General features: G+C 50.2%; 1 long non-coding RNA gene across 2 annotated transcripts in view; it reads left to right on the top strand.

Annotated features, from left to right (window-relative positions):
- Positions 1 to 10,440, top strand: part of LOC110261624 (uncharacterized) — a 55,327-nt gene extending 44,887 nt beyond the window's left edge. The window contains exons 3-6 of one of the 2 annotated variants that reach the window (XR_014809327.1): positions 182 to 1,506; positions 4,152 to 4,337; positions 8,090 to 8,425; positions 9,189 to 10,440. This is a non-coding gene — a long non-coding RNA (uncharacterized LOC110261624). The remainder of the gene's footprint in view (positions 1 to 181; positions 1,507 to 4,151; positions 4,338 to 8,089; positions 8,426 to 9,188) is intronic. The other variant, XR_014809328.1, reaches the window with a different exon arrangement.
- Positions 10,441 to 17,513: the final 7,073 nt, after the last annotated feature.

Genomic DNA, 17,513 nt, shown 5'->3' with positions numbered 1-17,513 from the left:
TTAATAGCACCATACTGAGTGCCTTGTTACATAGATCGGTTTTGGTCCCACCACCCCAGAGAGCAGTCTGGAAGGGCTTAGCGCCAGAGGGGTGTGTCCACTGGACACACCCCCTTAATGGGATTCTCATTAAGATCATCTTTATTATTATTATTATTATTTTTTTTTTTTTGCTTTTCAGGGCTGTAGGTGCGACATATAGAATTTCATAGGCTACGGTCGAATCAGAGCTAAGCTGCCCTCCTACACCATAGCCACAACAATGCCAGATCAGAACCATGTCTGCAACCTACAGCACAGCTCACAGTCACACTGGCTCTTTAACCCACCGAGCAGGGTCAGGGAGCAAACCTATGTTTTCATGGATACTAGCTGGGTTTGTTTCCTCTAAGCCACAACAGGAATTCCTTAAGAGTGAGTCTTGCACAGGTCATTAGAATAGTCACTTCAGCTTTGTCCGTGGCAGCCTAGCTGTCCCTCACCAAGGGAAGAGATAAGTTAGCTGCAATGGGCACATACTATGAAATACAGCTCTTAGAAGTAGGGAAGTACACACACCTATTAAAATATGACAGTTATCTTAGAACTGGGGAAAAAAAAATGCAGGTAGCCAAATGCTATTTAGAGCACGCCATTCGTAAATTAACACAGCTCCCCAGGAAATACTGTCATAAATTTTACAAGGACATATACATATCAAAAGCTGTCTAGAAACACACTAGTCCAGGGGCTGATGGGCTGGGAGGAATGCAGGGAGCATGGTGACACCATGAAGGAACTAGTGTGATTAACTCAATTCTTTACCTTTGAGGCCTGGGAAAAAATTAATAGTAATACAGAAATAGAAGCATCAGATATTTTACAGAGACAGAAATTTGTCACCTGCAAGTGTCTAAATCAGAGTGGACAAATGACGCCTTTGGAAGTAAGGAGACAGAATTCCAAAGGGGGGACGAACTCTAGCTGGTTCGTGTTCCTATGCAGATGCCGCTGGCCCTTCAAGTCCAGTTTACAGAGGGCTCTCGACTGCTTCCTGCTCTGTCCTTGACATTCATGACACAGTGCTTCCTTGAAGCATGCGACCATACCACCTTCCTCAGAAAGCCTGCTGGCCTGGAAATGGGTCCCAAGTGAGGAAAATAAAGTTACAGGATGGGATCATGATTTGGCCAAGGCAGGTGCCATGGGCTGAACTGTGTCCAAAATTTGTATGTTGAAGTTCTATGCCCTCAGTAGCTCAGAATGTGACTCTATTGGGAGATACGGCCTTTAAAGAAGGCATTTTGTTAGAATGAGGCCATTAGGCTGGGCCCTAATCCAGGTGGCTTTAGGGAAAAAAGAAATTTGGACCTATAAAGAGAAACAGAGGGTAGGGGTGGAGGACAAGCACAGGGAAAAGCCAGGTGAGGACACAGCAAGAGGACAGCCACCCTTAAGCCAAGGAGAGAGGCCTCAGAAGAAACCTGCTGACGCCTTGATCTTGAACTTCCAGCTCCACAGGCCTGGGTAAGTGTGTTTAATTCTGTGGGATTTGGGGATTTTGCGATGGCAGCCCTGGCAAGTGAATGTAGTAGGAACTGGCAGAGCCGGGATGTAGCCTCACACATTAAAGCACCAGTCTTGGTCTTGGGTTCCCTGACTAGTGAAATTCTTCTTCCTTTTTCCTTTTACAGCTGCACCTGTGGCATATGGAAGTTTCCAGGCTGGGGTTGAATTGGAGCGACAGCTTCGGCCTACACCTCAGCTTACAGCATTGCTGGATCCTTAACCCACTGAGCAAGGCCAGTGGGATTGAACCTGAATCCTCGTGGATACGAGTTGGGTTCTTAACCTGCTGAGCCACACCGGGCACTCCTAGTGAAGTTATTCTGCAGGTCTTAGAGAGCAAAGCTCCTGTCAGATTTTCTACATCGAGACACTCCCACCTCTTAGGGGTTAGAAGACTTGACTCAGGCGGCTCTTTGGAAAGAGCAGAGATATTGGATGGGCTCGCCTAGTCCCATCACCTTGCCCTGGGCAGCAGCTAGGGAAGCTTCGAGCAGTTGGCTGACTGACGGGGCACCTGGCAGTTATGGGGCCCCGGGTGAGGGGAGTCACCACACCTTGGGAGAGACACTCAGCTGGAAGCACCTTTCAGCTGCCAGGAGTTCCTTTACAAGAGCTGGAAGCCTGAGTAAATAAGACGCGCTCCTCCACCTGGGCTTTTTAAAGACTGCACACTCAAACAAGCTCAGTGCAGGTGTTCAAAAACACAGGTTCCTTCTGATAGCAGACCAGAGATTATTGCTCCTCTATCAGGGGAGGAGTGACAGTCAACAAAGCTCAGGGACAGAGGGGCTGGGCCTAGGTCGGTCTCCAGGGCCAGGCAGCCATGCCAGTCCTGTGCCCCTCAATGTCCCAGCAGGGAGTGGTGCCCCAAGGCCTGGGCTTCTTGAAATAATTCCTATCGCCTGTGCTCCTGCCTGTCAGTCTTTGCCCATCTTTGGGGAACCAAGGATTTTCCTTGGTTACAAAGAAATACACTAGGTGTCTACGTATTCGGAGGGAGACCCAGAATCAGGGGTTTGGTGTGTGTATGTGATGGGAGGGTGGGTGTGAAAAATGGGCAAAAAGGAAGGGAGAAGGGACAGTCCAAGCTCCGCTGGCTCCCCTGAAAGGTCTGAGATCCTCCAGAAACGTGAGTTCTTTCTCACCTGTGTTGAGCTACCTGAGAGGCGGCTTTGATAAGGCCTTCCCTCCTCTCAGAGCAACACCCTTCCCATGCTGTTACCCTGCTGGTCCAGGACAAACCAAGCCAAGTCCTATAGGACTGAGGGCTGTCCTGGCCTATCTGGGACACATGTACTTGTTTGCTTGCTCGGTTCAGACCCTTGTCCAAGAAGATGTCTCAGCCGATCTTGGTTCAAAGGGGTTGCCTTGGAGTTCCCGTCATGGTGCAGTGGTTAACGAATCCGACTAGGAACCATGAGGTCGCAGGTTCGATCCCCGCCCTTGCTCAGTGGGTTAACGATCTGGCGTTGCCGTGAGCTGTGGTGTAGGTTGCAGACGCGGCTCGGATCCGGCGTTGCTGTGGCTCTGGCATAGGCCGGGGGCTGCAGATCCGATTCAACCCCTAGCCTGGGAACCTCCATATGCCTCGGAAGCGGCCCAAAGAAATAGCAAAAAAGACAAAAAAAAAAAAAGGGGGGGGGTTGCCTACTTCCCGTGCCCATTCAAAGTATTGTGGCTGGAATCCAGCCAATGGGAGCACTTATAGAGGGTGAGACCTTGCTGAACTACTTCCTGTTTGAGCCTCAGTTTGCCCAACAATAAAGTGGGAGAATAATTTTGATTCCATTGGGCTGTGGAGAGGAACAAATGAAATAAAAACAGAAACTGCCCTTGGCACAGGATGGACATGAAGAAAATACTGGTTTCCTTCCTTTCACCCACATCTCATCTGTGCAGTTTTTGCCTTCCATTCATTCATTTATTCAACAAATATTTGCTAAGGGCCAACTGAATGCTGGCGAATGGTGCCCTCTGCACTCAGGCAGCGTGGTGGCCCTGATGTCCCTACCTTTATGAAGTCTAGCCTGGTGGTAAAAAGCGAAGTGAAATCAGATGTTAGGGAAGTGTGGCACCTTGTTTTCTCAGCCTTGCTTTTCTATGTCTCGTCACTCGGCTGTGAGACTAGACATGAACTTGATGCTCAGGGGGAATTCTCCGAACCGACCTTGAGAACAAGACAGTGGTGACTCACACAGGTTAGTTTCTGGCCACAGCCAATGAAGGGCTGGAGGACAGTTCAGGGAACCAAGCAGCTGTCACAACAATCATTCTCTTCTGTTTACGTGGGACTCTTCTCCCCTTGAAAGTTAAGTGCTTTATGCACATTCTCACAGCTTCCTCAGCAGGCAAGGAGGAGGCAAAGATGATTAGAGATGAGGAAACAGGCACCGCCAAAAGATAACTGCCTTGCCTGAAGTCACAGGCAGCAGAAGCACCTGAGCCAGCATCGGGTTGCCCAACCTGGAGTCCCATTGGCTCAGACCCTGACCACCAGGGCAATGAGGTCAGGATGCTGTGTGTGACTGTGGGAAGCAGGGCCAGACAACTTGTTCTGACACTTCCCAGATACAGGCTCTAATTCTACCCTCTGTTATATGCAGGTGGCTCAGAGCATGCCATTAAGGAGGCGTCCAATGTTGGTCTCTTCCCTGGCCTCGGATACTGTCCTTAGGATATAAATGTGATGGGACCTTAGAAGCAGTCTGATCCAGGCCCCTCGTGTTTGTTACAAATGAGGCAACTGCAGCCCTGAAAGATGAAATGAGTCACCCAAGGTCACACAGAGAGTAAGTAGCTGAACTCACTCCCCCCATCTCTGCTAGCCCAGATTTCTTTCTCCTCCCCTGGAATATTCCCAACAATGGCCTTGCCTTTCAGTCCTTCTCTGTAGCCTCCTGTGCCACCCCATGCTGGAGTTCCAGGGCGGTTCTCCCCTCTGCCTACCTCTTGAGATTTCCCCAGGAGCAGTGTCTGCCCCCAGGGTTGTCTAGCATACGAGCCACAGGATGGGTGCCTGGAATTTGCAGTGAATCCTGGAGATTCAGGGATGGGAGCCACATGCTGCTCCCCTACTTACTCTTGTCTGCAACCTCAGCCTTCTGAATCACCTCTCTCGCTTGAGTGTTGAAAGCACTTAGCACATGTGGGAATATTTTCCGATGACAGTGACTTCTGCATCATAGATAACATCTGTGTTGGTGAACTCTTTTACCTCCCCAGCTCGCCCCTGTCTTCCACCAACCACACCGGCACACGACCTCGGAGGCCTCCACTCATCAATCAAGTGTGGGTGTCTCCGGCAAACCCCAGTCTAGAGCCTCTGTCCTCTGACTATCCTGCCTCCCATCAGGAGCTTCAGGGACCAGCTAAAGAGTCTCGCTTTGCTGCTCCCTCCGTGGTTCCCAGATTTGAAGTCTCCTGTGCGATTGTGGGTAGATGGCTATGGGTGGGAATGATCTACTTTCGTTTTTTTTCTTTCTAGGGCCGCACCCAAGCATGTGGAAGTTTCCAGGCTAGAAGTCAAATCAGAGCTGCAGCTGCCAGCCTACGCCACAGCTACGGCTACATGGAATCCGAGTGGTGTCTGCAACTTATACTGCAGCTTGTGGCAACACCAAATTCTTAACCTACTGAGAGAGGTGAGGGATCGAACCTGCATCCTCATGGATACTAGTTGTGTTCATAATCCACTGAGCTGCAGTGGGAACGACCTACTTTTTTTTTTTTTGTCTTTTCTAGGGCTGTACCCACAGCATATGGAGGTTCCCAGGCTAGGGGTCTAATCAGAGCTACAGTTGCCGGCCTACACCCCAGCCACAGCAACGCCAGATCCGAGCCACGTCTGCGACCTACACCACAGCTCACAGCAACGCCGGATCCTTAACCCCCTGAACAAGGCCAAGGATCGAACCCGCAACCTCATGGTTCCTAGTCAGATTCGTTAACCACTGAGCCACGACGGGAACTCTGGAACAATCTACTTTTTATGATTATGCTTTGATGTCAACTTTGTGTTTTTCAACTTTTTCTCTTGGAGTCCTGGGAGCATCGAGTCTCAATTTCAGAGACACCCCCGCCCCCCGCCCCCTGCCCCTGGGCAATTGTATTGTGCTTCCTTGGTGCGATTGCATGGACCTCACTGTCACAGCTTCGGCTGGGGTGCTTCTGCTGGGACATTCTCCCCACTTCTCCCGGAATGCCACCGGGAGACAGGAAAGATCCAGATGTAGTGTGGGCAAGAAATTGCCAATCCTGCTGATGAAATGAGTCTCCCGTGGCCAGAGGTGACACTGTGTCATGACATAGCATTGATGGGAGGTCGCCCCAGGGAGACGAGGCAGAGCTGCCTGTGTTGTAGGAAGGTGCTGGTGTTGGGGGCTGGGCACTGGAGGGAGAAGGCGCTCAACCCACCCTTCTTAGGTGTGAGAAATCTGCTTCGAGTGCTTGCTGAGACTTCGTGTCCTACCTGTCCTCTTGGGTTATCCAGCGCCTTTCTTCCTTGACTGATGCTGCAGGCACTTGACATTTATCTCACTCATCTGCACACTGAGGAGTCGGGAAGAGACAGGTATTATTAGTGCCGTTTTACAGATCGAGAATCTGGGCCACAGAGCAGGTGTGGCACACGGGTGGAGCTGAGGCTGAGAACACAGGGCTGACCCCGACTTGTAGGACATACTGTGCCCTGTACGGTTCAAATTGTCCCCTAAACCCAAACAGCAAGAGAACAAAAAGCTTTGGAAGGAAAATAGTGTGACCCTTTATCTGATGGCAAACTTAATATATAGACTGTAAAAAATTTCAGATGGTCACCAAACCTGGGATATACGTTCCTTTGAAGGGGAGGGAGGAGGAAGGGCCAGGGGCATCAGGACCGCCTGGGGGCTTCTGCAGTAAGAGTGATGCTTTGTCGTGGGTGTTGGGATGGGGATGGGGGTGGGGGTGGGGGTGGGTTGGGAGCCCGGGTTGGGTTGGTGAGTACAGGCGGGGTGTTCTATTTTTTTTCCTTTCCTTTCTGTAGATCAAATATTGCACACTAAATTGAAATCACTCGAACAATAAAAAAGCATAACATTATTGTTCAAAATGAAGACATTTCAACTATTATTTCCAAGACCCGGGGCATTAAGGATTGAAAGGATTGTTTAAGGAAACAAAGGGGGTGGGGTCTGGGAATAGTTTGGCAAAGAAACAATCGTGGAATGTATTACTGCGAAGGCAACAATTAAATCAGGCATCCCACAGATACTTAATGAGGGCCTACTATGGGCCAAGTACTGGTCTAAGCCCTAAGAATTGTACCCTGGTGCCTTTTCTCATGGTGCTTTGATTCTAATGAGAAGCAAAAGTGAAAATAGGTCACTCGTCAGCAAATACAGTACAAATTGGGCTGAAAGCAAAGGAAGGGGTTTAGAGATAACATTGTGGGGAGAGCAGTCCTCTGGGGAGGTAAGGACCCCTCGAGGACTGATCTCTTGTTCCCAAAGTGCTCCTCTGCCATCTCCCACTGCGTGGATTTGGGGACTAGCACAGCTCATTCAGGGGGAACGAGGAGAGGGTGGGGACCGAGCCAGAATGAGGAGCACCAGGGAGGCCTAAGAGCCTAAAACCGAACCAGTCTGGGCGCTGGTTCCACCCAGGGTGTGCCCAGGGCTTGTGTATTATACTCTAATGAAGGGTTGGGCCAATGGTGGTGTTTTTTTCTTTCTTTCCTTCTTTTTTTTTTTTTTTTTTTAAGTAGGTGCTGTTTTGCATAGATAAATACTATGATTGTGATGTGGGAACCAAAAGACAGATCATTATGCAAAAAGCACTGGCAGAGGTGAGATTATGAAACCAGTTCTGCTTCAGGCCTGCTGCCTGAGCGTGGGAACCAGGAGGTGTCTGAATGTCTGGGCCTCAACCTGGGCCAACTGGACCTGGGCCGCCCTCTTTCGCTCATCTCTTGACAGCTGTCCCGGGACAGGAAGCCTCCTCTCTACTTTTTTACCTGAGAGGCAGAATTCCAGGAAGCAGAGTGCAGGTAGCTTCCTCGCTGAATGGATGGTCTGCAGTTGGTGGGACCAAGGCTCCGCCTTTAATGTGTCTCCAATGGATTGATTCCCGATTGATTTGGTTTTTTTTTTTTTTTTTTGGTCTTTTTGTCTTTTTGCCTTTTCTAGGGCCGCTCCCACGGCATATGGAAGTTCCCAGGCTAGGGGTCCAATCAGAGCTGTAGCCACTGGCCTACACCAGAGCCACAGCAACACGGGATCCAAGCCGCATCTGCGACCTACTTCCACAGCTCATGGCAACCCCGGATCCTTAACCCACTGAGCAAGGCCAGGGACCGAACTCACAACCTCATGGTTCCTAGTCGGATTTGTTAACCACCGAGCCATGACAGGAACTTCCTGATTGATTCTTGATGGTTGTAAAATGAGATCAGGAGGTTTAGGTGTCCCCAGTGAGACCTATTGGGATCCCAGGCCTGAGAGGAGGCAGAGAATCCAGGAAGGAAGGATAACCTTGGCTCTAAGTTTGCAATCTGTCTTTCTAGCTGGGGTGGCCAGATCTCAGAAGAAGAGATCAAGACCTGCAGAGAGATGCTGCTTGATTGACCAAGGAGGAAAACTCAAGCAGCCTGGAGAGAGATGGCGAAGACAGCTGGGGAAGAACCTGAGGTCCAGTTTCCAGGCAGAGGATGTTCCCATGATGCCTCACGAAAGGGAGCGCCGTAGCTGCTAGAGTGGTCAACCAGCTCACAAACGTCCTGCACACAGTCTCCTTTTGATGTACCCACCTGCCTGCATTTTGGCAGGTTCGGAGCCCCTTTGGAGGGTGAGCCCTGTTGACAGCTTCCAGAGGTCAGATCAAGGAGACAAATAAAGCCCAGGTCAGCACTGCCAGGATGGAGACACAGCTACCTGCATCCCAGGAATTGGCTGCAACAAAGGCCATAGTGAGAGTGCCCCCTACAGAGCACATCAGGGAGAAGCAGTCTGGGGGACAGGAAGCCTGAGGGGGGTCTGTGAAACCAGGCAAAGGCCATCTCCTCATTTACTCAACCAACAGCTATTTATTGAACTCTTCCTAAGGTGTCAACAAGACAAAGATGCTGGGTCCTCATGGAGGGGAATTCAGAATAGCCACTTTATGTTAAAACATCTAGAGGGCAGCCAGATTGTTCCTCCTGGTTTTTCCTGATTCCTGTGCACACTGTCAGGACATCCATTGTAAATAGGAAGTGATACTTGGCTAATGGTCTTCGTTTCATCCAGACCTCCACTTCCACCTTCTACTGGTGGAGCAGCTGGGGACAGGACAGAGTGGGGATTGGGGAAGGTGGCTCCATGCTTCCCAAGGTCTTGGGACGCACTGGGACGCCTCCGGATGGTATGTTGATGCTTTGGATGATGTGGCAAAGAGTGCTAATGATGTAATTCAATGATGCCAGGCTGTTAATGAGCTAAGTGCTGTATCTTTATTATGCATCGAACACAGGACTCATTAAGGACCCATAGTCTCAGGACTTCCCAATACATGATACACAAGGAGCATGGTTCTGTAAGAAGCTAAGAAGCCATACTTGTTCCCAGCTTCATCAATGACCTGACTTTAAGTTGATCTGTAACACTAACTGTGATCTTTATTCCCAGGGCTCCATGGGAGTGACTTTATGGAGGACTACAATATTCATGTTTCGTGGCATCCTAGGAGTGGCCTTTGGACCTTACTTCTACTCTTGACTCACTGCAGGAAACGACTGTAGATTTCCCACCACGCCACTAAAATATCGGTCCTGGAAATGAATTCTAAGGAAATTATTCAACAGAAACAAAAAACTGCATGTTTGAAGATGTTTGCTGCTGCTAAAAATTGGAACCAACTTAGCACAAAGGAGATAGAGAAGATTAGAGGACTGGTTGCATAAGTTATAGCAAATATACACATGGTACAGAACCATTAGAAAAGACAGTGATAATGTCTTTGAAGAATGATGGGCCATGTTTCTTACATGGAAGAGGTAGCATATAAGTTAATACATTCTGGTAATCCGTGAAGTGTGCATTCATATCAAAGGCTGTTTGCAAAAAAATAATTTGGGGCGTTCCTGTCGTGGCTCAGCAGGTTAGGAACCAACTAGTATCCATGAGGATGTGGGTTTGATCCCTGGCCTTGCTCTGTGGGTTAAGCATCTGGCATTGCCGTGAGCTGTGGTGTAGGCTGCAGAGGTGTGGTTTGGATCTCGTGTTGCTGTGAATCAGAGCTGATTCAACCCCTGGCCTGGGGACTCCATATGCCTTGAGGGCAGCTCTAAAAAGACAAGAAACAAAAAAACAAAAAAGCAAAAAACAAACATATTTATAATGGTGGGATACAAGTGATTTTATTATTTATAAAGTTAGTGCTAATGTTAGATGTCATTTTAAAGCAGATTAAAAAAGAAAAAAAAATCCTACGTTAGAATAGCATAGTAACTCTTCATTATTAGCCATTTTTCTATCACCCCAAAATTGATTCTCAAAGTGAGGTGTGGGGTCTAGTGGCATCCAAGTAACCTTGGAATCTATACTCAATGTTAATTCCCAGGCCCAGCTCCACCTAGACTCAGAATCCCCTGGGCTGTACTCCAGCATCAGCAGTTCAGCCAAGCTGCAAAGTGGTGCTAATGTGCATTCATGTTTGAGAACCACGGTTCTAGAAGTTCTCAGAATCTAACTGTAAATAAATGAATGACAAGAGGGAGAAGCTGATTGTCGCTCATGAGAAGCAGACTGATTCTCTGAAAGCCAAGGTACTCAGGAATCAATTCACCAATTCTTTGAATTTACCGAGTTGATCGACTTACCAAAATTGTTATAAACCATAATTTTCTGAAATATATTCAATGGCTGTGTTCTCCATAAACACGTGATTGCATTCTGCTTGAACGTGATAGTAATTGTGCTTTAAGAATATATTCTAGGAGTTCTCGCCATGGTGCAGGGGGTTAAGAATCTGACTGCAGCGGCTTGAGTGGCTGCAGAGATGTGGGTTCGATCCCTAGCCTGGCAGAGTGGGTTAAAAGATCCGGGGTTGCCACAGCTGCGGCATAGGTTGCAGCAGTGACTTGGATCAATCCCTGGCCCGTGAGTGTGGCCATAAAATAATTTAAAAAAAGAATATATTCTCTTCAATTCAGTACACTCTTCACAAGATTTCTTGTATTATTCATTGCAAAAGTGAAATATTTTCATTAAATAGCATATTTAATAGAAACATAAGATGAACATATTTATAAGAACAGTAAGTCATTGTAGGTCTCTGAGCTTTGGACAAACTGAAAGTTTCTTAAATTGCTGTTAAGAAAAACATATTGAGACTATTCAAGAAGCTTTTGTGAAATTAGTGCATTTAGTGACTTGAAAGAGTTGTCACTCAACCAATTGATCTTTGAGGACTTTTGTTGAATTGATTTAGAGTCCTGTCAAAGAGCCCAGGCTGCCCCAGCCATGCCGAGGTTCAGAGAGTCAAGGCTGTGTCACAGGCCATGGAAGGATCTGGATGTGGGAGGTGCCTCCCCTGAAGGTCTCCCTCCGTGTCCCAAGGATCCCAGGGGTAGCTCTTCCGATGTCCACATCTGGTGGCGTCTGAAGCCTGCCAGCCATTTCATCACAGCAGTCAGCTGCTCGTGTGGCTCTTTTAAAGAGCTGAGGATGTGAGGGCGACCTGGCTGCGACATCTGTCACCCCATGGATCGCCAGGGTTGATTGGGCTGATCTGGCTGGCTAGGCAGGTGTCCCCTTCCTCCCTCCCTGTTCCAGGCGCGTCCCTCCCGAAGCTGCGTGCTTGGTTGAAGAGAACAATCATCTCCGATGGAGGAGAACTGTTCTTCCGTCAAGGGTATACAAGTAGCTGCACTCCCCTGCTAGAACCTCCAAACAAGCTCTCAAAGATGTGAGACACATTCTTTGGGGGCTTCAAAAGGGAGAGCAATGGTTTGCAGTATAAGTGGAGAAGTGGGGGCAGACTGCAGTCTTAGGGGAAGGAAACAACTGTCATGCTTGCTCCCCCTCACCTAGGGTGGCGAGTCCCCAGTGGAAACCTTTCTCCCTGGAGTGACCCCCTTGTGACCCCCAGAGCTCTGTTGCCTATCCTCACAGGACCACCACTGTGGGCTTCACCCTGATGGCTTAGCTAGAGACAGGAGAGTGTGCTGATGCCAATGGCCCTGTGCAGACTCCGATAAACACCGCCAATGTCAGCTCGCGTTTATTGAGTGCCTGCCAATGAGAGTAGCATACTCGTCAATTTCCACGCACTACCTCGTTTAATTCTCCCTGCAGGTGTTCCTCTGATGGCTCAGTGGGTTATGAACCCGACTAGTATCCATGAGGATTTGGGTTCGTTCCCTGGCCTTGCTCAGTGGGTTAGGGATCCGGCATTGCTGTGACTGTGGCGTAGGCCAGCAGCTGCAGCTCCAGTTTGACCCCTGGCCTGGGAACTTCCATATGCTGCAGGTGAGGCCCTAAAAAGAGCAAAAACCAAAAAACCTCACGGCAACCCTCTAAGTCAAGCAATATTATTATCCTTGATTCACAGATGCTAAATTGTTGCTCAAGGCCCCGCAGCCACTACACAGTTGACCTGAGCTTTAAGCCCAGGTAGGTTGGCTCCAGAGCCTCTGGCTCCTTCAGTTAGCAAGAGACACTCTGTTTTATTACCTGAAACCCATCTGCTGCCAGTACCGTTTTGAGGAGGAGGGTTCAGAAGGAAAGTGAGGAAGTCGAGGCAGAGATATTCTTATAGGCGGCCTGCTTTGTGCTTGTTACAGATGTTCAGACTGGACCAAAGCTGTTTAAATGGACTCTGGGTCTTAGGGCCAACAGCAGATGAAAGCTGGCAATTAATTCTCTGCCGAATATAAAAGAAATCAATCAACAATACATGTCCTGGAGAATACCTCTGAGTGTCAAAGCCCAAGGGAGGTGGAAAGCACCAGACAAGGGCTTGTGCTTTTTCTTTTGGGTGGCCAGAGAAAATACAGGATGCCCAGTTAAATTTGAATTTTAGATCAACAGCAATTAAGTTTTTAGTGCAAGTATGTTCCAATATTACATGGGATATACTTAGACTGAAACGTTTGTTGTTGCTTGTTTAAAATTCAAATTTAGGAGTTTCCGTTGTGGCACACGGAAACAAATCCGATTAGTATCCATGAGGATGTGGGTTCCATCGTTGGCCTCTCTCAGTGGGTTGGGGGTCTGGCGTTGCTGTGAGCTGTGGCGTAGGTCACACACACTGCTTGGATCCTGTGTTGCTGTGGCTGTGGTGTAGGCCGGCAGCTGTAGCTCCAATTCAACCCCTAGCCTGGGAACCTCCATATGCCTTGGGTGTGGCCCGAAAAAAGCAAAAAAAAAAAAAAAAAAAAAAAAAATCAAATTTAACTGGGAGTCCTATGTTTTTATTTGCTAAATCTGGCAAGCCAGCTTCTTGGGGGAGACAGTTCACAACCTAGGCAGTGTGTTAATGAGGACAGAGGGAGAAGTACAGATAATGAGGCCTTTGGAGAAGGGAGAGTTTTGGATCAGAACCCAAGGAGGTAACTCGATCTCCTGGGCAGCAGACTCAGTGGAAGGGGACTGGTGATGGGACGGCTTCCTGGCAGCACTGGCTCCTAAGGAGAGGTGGGAAGGATCTGGAAGGGCGGGGAGGGAGGAAGGCACACATGGCAAAGTTGAGCGGTCGGTGACCTATGTGGGGGAGACTTCATGTTGGGAAGGACCAGAGGTGGAAGATCAGTCTGTGCAGGGTCTTGAGTATCTTGGGAGGGATTTTGGACCATGGGCTTTGGCCAAGGATGGGTAACCAACTGAAGGAGTATTTCAGGAAGGTGAATCTGGTGGTGGCACCTAAGATTGGTGGGAATGGCCAATGGGGTGGGGGAGCTAAACAGGAAGTGGGGAGAGTTGATGGGTGGCCAGAAGGACATTGCAAAGCAATGGCCTCATCTCTTAGGTAGGATATACAGTGTCCGTAAGAGGGTCGGGGGCCTACGGTGGCTGTCTCCCATGAAGTGGGGGATCTGGGCCTTGCCGGGGACAGGGGAGGAGAAGGAAGCCTTGGTGCAGAGGCTTGGAGGGAAGACTTTCAGGTTAGAGGCAGCGTCAGCCGTCTGTCACCGAAGAAGGATAGAGAAAGGCGGCTTGAGATCACATCTTGGTCTATGCCACCTGCTGTCTGCAACACACACACACACACACACACACACACCCTTATTATGTGTTTATTAGGTTTGTATAGGTTTCCATAGAAAGGCAACTCTTGTTTTAACCTCAAATAATTTTTATTAGGGATGCAGTTTCAGCTTTTGGAGTCTGTCGTTTTGCTTCCCTTGGAGCCAGCCTTTTAGAGCATCCATTCCACTGCCAAAAGTGCCACCGGATTGGTGTGTGACCCTCCTTCTCTGGGTGGGTCCAGCCACAGCTGGCACAACCCCTATTTCTTGGAAGAGGTTTTGAGGTTCCCTGAAGAAAAGTCCTTCAGCAGCACACGAGATCACCAGTCCCGAAAAGCCCGCCCAGCTGTTCTAGATTTTCCCAGAAAAGCTACCTGAGCAAGAAAGGAGAGGCCCAAACATGCTGGAAATGGAAATTGTTCCAGCCCTTTCCCGGGACTGGGTGGGATGGGACAGACCCACGGGGCAGAGCAGGAGGGAGGAGGCTCCTCTGGCAGAGGCTGGGCCCTGGGGACCCTGGTCCTCTCTGATCCTCTCCCTGACCTGGGGCAATGGAAGCCTGGTCTTACAGCCTGGCTGACTTTCCAGAATGGCCCGGAGGAAAGGGGTGGTCCCCGTGGGCCAGTGCATAGTGAGGAGGGAAAACATGAACCACCGCATCCCTGATCACGGCAAGTGATGAGAACTCAGTGACAGCAAGATGTTTAGACCGTATCCCAAACCCTCCATGTCCTGTCTCCTGCCCCTGGGTCTTGGGTGAGGGGACTGCTACCTTGTCTTCTTGCTGGGCAGGGCAAGGGGGGCCTAAAGTGTCTTCCCCAGGGAACTGACCAAGGCCAAGTTATTATTATTATTATTATTATTATTATTGGCTTTTTAGGGCCGCACCTGTGGCATATGGAGGTTCCCAGGCTAGGGGTCTCATGGGAGCTACAGCTGCCGGTCTATCTACACCACAGCCACAGCAACGCCAGATCTGAGCCTCATCTGTGATCTACACCACAGCTCATGGCAACGCCGGATCCTTAACCCACTGAGCAAGGCCAGGGATCAAACCTGCAACCTCATGGTTCCTAGTCTGATTTGTTTCTGTTGTGCCATGATGGGAAGTCCTTTTTTTTTTTTTCTCCAAGGCCAAGTTATACTCAAGATTGGTTTCTTGCAGGAACAATGGCCAGCTTGCTGAGACCAGAATACCTTGATTTTGGCATCAAGGTGACGTGAACTTCAGTGGTGAGATGGGAGAGAGGGAGGCAGAGTCAAACTGCCTATTCTTCACACGGCCGCCAGCCAGTCTCAAACACACCACACCCCCCACCCCATGACCTAAGGGCCGTGCTGCCCACCAGGGGTCCGACACCAACCCCCCCTCAGAGCTGCAGCCTTTCCCTGTTTTTTAGGCAGCTCTGCCCTGTGCAAGGACTGGGCACCCTTCCCCTGAATGCCCTTCCTCCATCAGCCTCTCTGCCTGGCGAACCCCTCCTCAACTGACAAAACTGGCTCCAAAGTCACCTCCTCCGTGAAGCCGGCCGGTTTCCTCCTCCACACCTTCTTTGTAGGGCTCTCGTCGTTACCTTTGCTGGAATGTATAAAACCTGTCCCACTGGAAGCTTTGTGCCCCCAACCCGGTGTGAGGTTCCAAGAGTGGCCAGCCTGGGTTGACTGAATGTTTGGAGTCTAGCCTGGCTGGACTTTTGGGGTCTCTGGGAGGTAGTGCCTAGCAGCTGGGGCTCTGAGCCCCCTTTCAGCCCTCTGTGGCCTTCTCAGGGGCCGGCTGCTGGCCAAGCAGAAAGTTCCCAGGTTAGTGCCCTTGCATACCACCTGTGGCCTTGCCTCAGTCTCATGCCTGCCATGCCTGGCTCATCTCTGAGCTCTGGCTTCCTCTTTTAGCCCCTAGACGCCTCCACTGACCACTCCCTGGCCAAGCGCTGGCCATTCTTGCTGAGTCAGCTCATCAGCTAATTGCCACCAGCTGGACAAGGCTGCCTTCCCAAGATGCAGTGGGCTGCCTGCTCTTGGAGGCCAACTCTGGTAGCTCATTTGCTGGGGAATTGGCATTGCTTCTTCCAGTGAATGTTGGGGGAGACATCCCAGCCAGGCCTGGGGTGGGGATGAGGTGTGGAGGCAGACCCAGGAGCAGGTAGGGAGATGGGGGATGGACCTGTGGAGGACCAGGGGACCCCTTTCTATGGCTCATGGCCTTTTTCCAGAGCAGTGGTTCTCCCTGGAGGCAGGGAGGTGATCCCCAGCCCCAGGGGCATTTGGCAATGTCTGGAGATATTTTTGGTTGTCACGACTGGCGAGGGCGGAAGGGATGCTACTGGCATTTTTTGGGCAGAAGTTGGAGATGCTGCTAAACATCTTACAATGCACAAGACAACCCCTAGAACCAAGGATTCTCCTAGCTGAAGTGTCAACAGTGCCGAAGTTGAGAAAGACGAGAGATGAGGCTAAGGCAGCTGGTGCGGGGAGCCTCACGTTTGAGAGGTGGCCTCCAGGGGCTTCCATGGGTCCAGTGATGACTGAGTCTCAGGGCACCTCTGCAGCCTTCCCTGCTCTTTCGGGCCTTGGCATGGAGCCACGATTCTCTCTGCAGGACTGGTCCTGCTCCTCCCTGTCCACCCTATCCCTGCTGCCGTATTTGGGGCTGAGGGGCAATTTCAACAGCCCATGGGTATGAGATGTTCAAGAAGCCTCTTCTCTTATTTCGCTCCATGTCAGCCCATAGTTTTAGAAGGGCAAGGAAGTGAGGGCTTTCTTACCATTTTTCAAAAAAACACGACACATAGAGGAATTTTAAAGAAATTTCTCTATAATAATAGGAGTCAACACCATCAATTGCTTCTTTTGTACTAGGAACTTTCACATACGTGATATGGTATCATGATCACATGGACCTTGGCCACAGGTAATATTATTACTCCTTGAAAAAAAAACAACCCAAACCCAGCTGAAGTCCAGACAGGTTCCTTAATTCGCCCAAGTGAGAGACCTAGAAAGAGGTGGTGCTGAGACTGGGACCACATTTTTGCCTGCAAATCTGTAATTAGAGCACCATTGAAGATTTCGCCTGTAGGAACCTTGCAGGTGAAAAGGACCACGAGGGTTCTTGTGTCTGTCTGGCCCTGGTGGGGAAGCTGGGAGAGGAGCTGTGGACAGGTGACCACAGGAAAGGGGGCCGCCAGGAAGAGGAGGCTACTAGAGGCCACGGCTGATTCTTGTGAGGGGATGACTCAGCCTGGGCCAGGGAGGGTCCTTTTTGTCCTCCCAGGCCCATATCTGCACCCCGGGGAAGCCCAGCCATGCCATCTAACCCTGGGGTTGATAAAACTGCCCAAAAGGAAGGACTAGGCTGCCCTTTGCTGCCCAGAGAGCAGCCATCCAGCCTCGTCTCTCCAGGCATCCAGGCGTCCATCTGTCTGTCTGGGGAGCTCTGGCTGGGCTGCTGGCTGCTGCAGGGGAGCTTGGAGGCTGCAGGAGGCCGGCAGTAAACAGGAAATGGTTAAGTAAGAGCAGGTGGAGCATGCCGGGTGCTGGAGCAGGGCAGGAAATAGCTGAGCGGCTGAATGGACTCAAAAGAATGCCCTGCCCTCCTCCCCGGGGCTCTGGCAAAAGCACTGTCCACCCACTCCTCCCTGGCGGTGCTGTGAGGCGCCCAGCCTGGAAGCAGCCTGACCCCAGGGCCCTTCTCAGCTCTGCAGGGGGTGGTGCTGGGGTGGGGGGAGGGGGTGAGGGACCCAGGAACCAGGAAGTCCAGCCAGGA

This window comes from Sus scrofa, chromosome 7 (genome assembly GCF_054392235.1).
Source record: "Sus scrofa isolate SSC_HxYL_T2T_F1_AM1 chromosome 7, Sscrofa_HxYL_maternal_Yorkshire_Landrace_v2.0, whole genome shotgun sequence".
Taxonomy (NCBI): domain Eukaryota; kingdom Metazoa; phylum Chordata; class Mammalia; order Artiodactyla; family Suidae; genus Sus; species Sus scrofa.
Note: the sequence above shows the minus strand (reverse complement) of the source record. Positions and strands in the feature narration are given on the sequence as shown.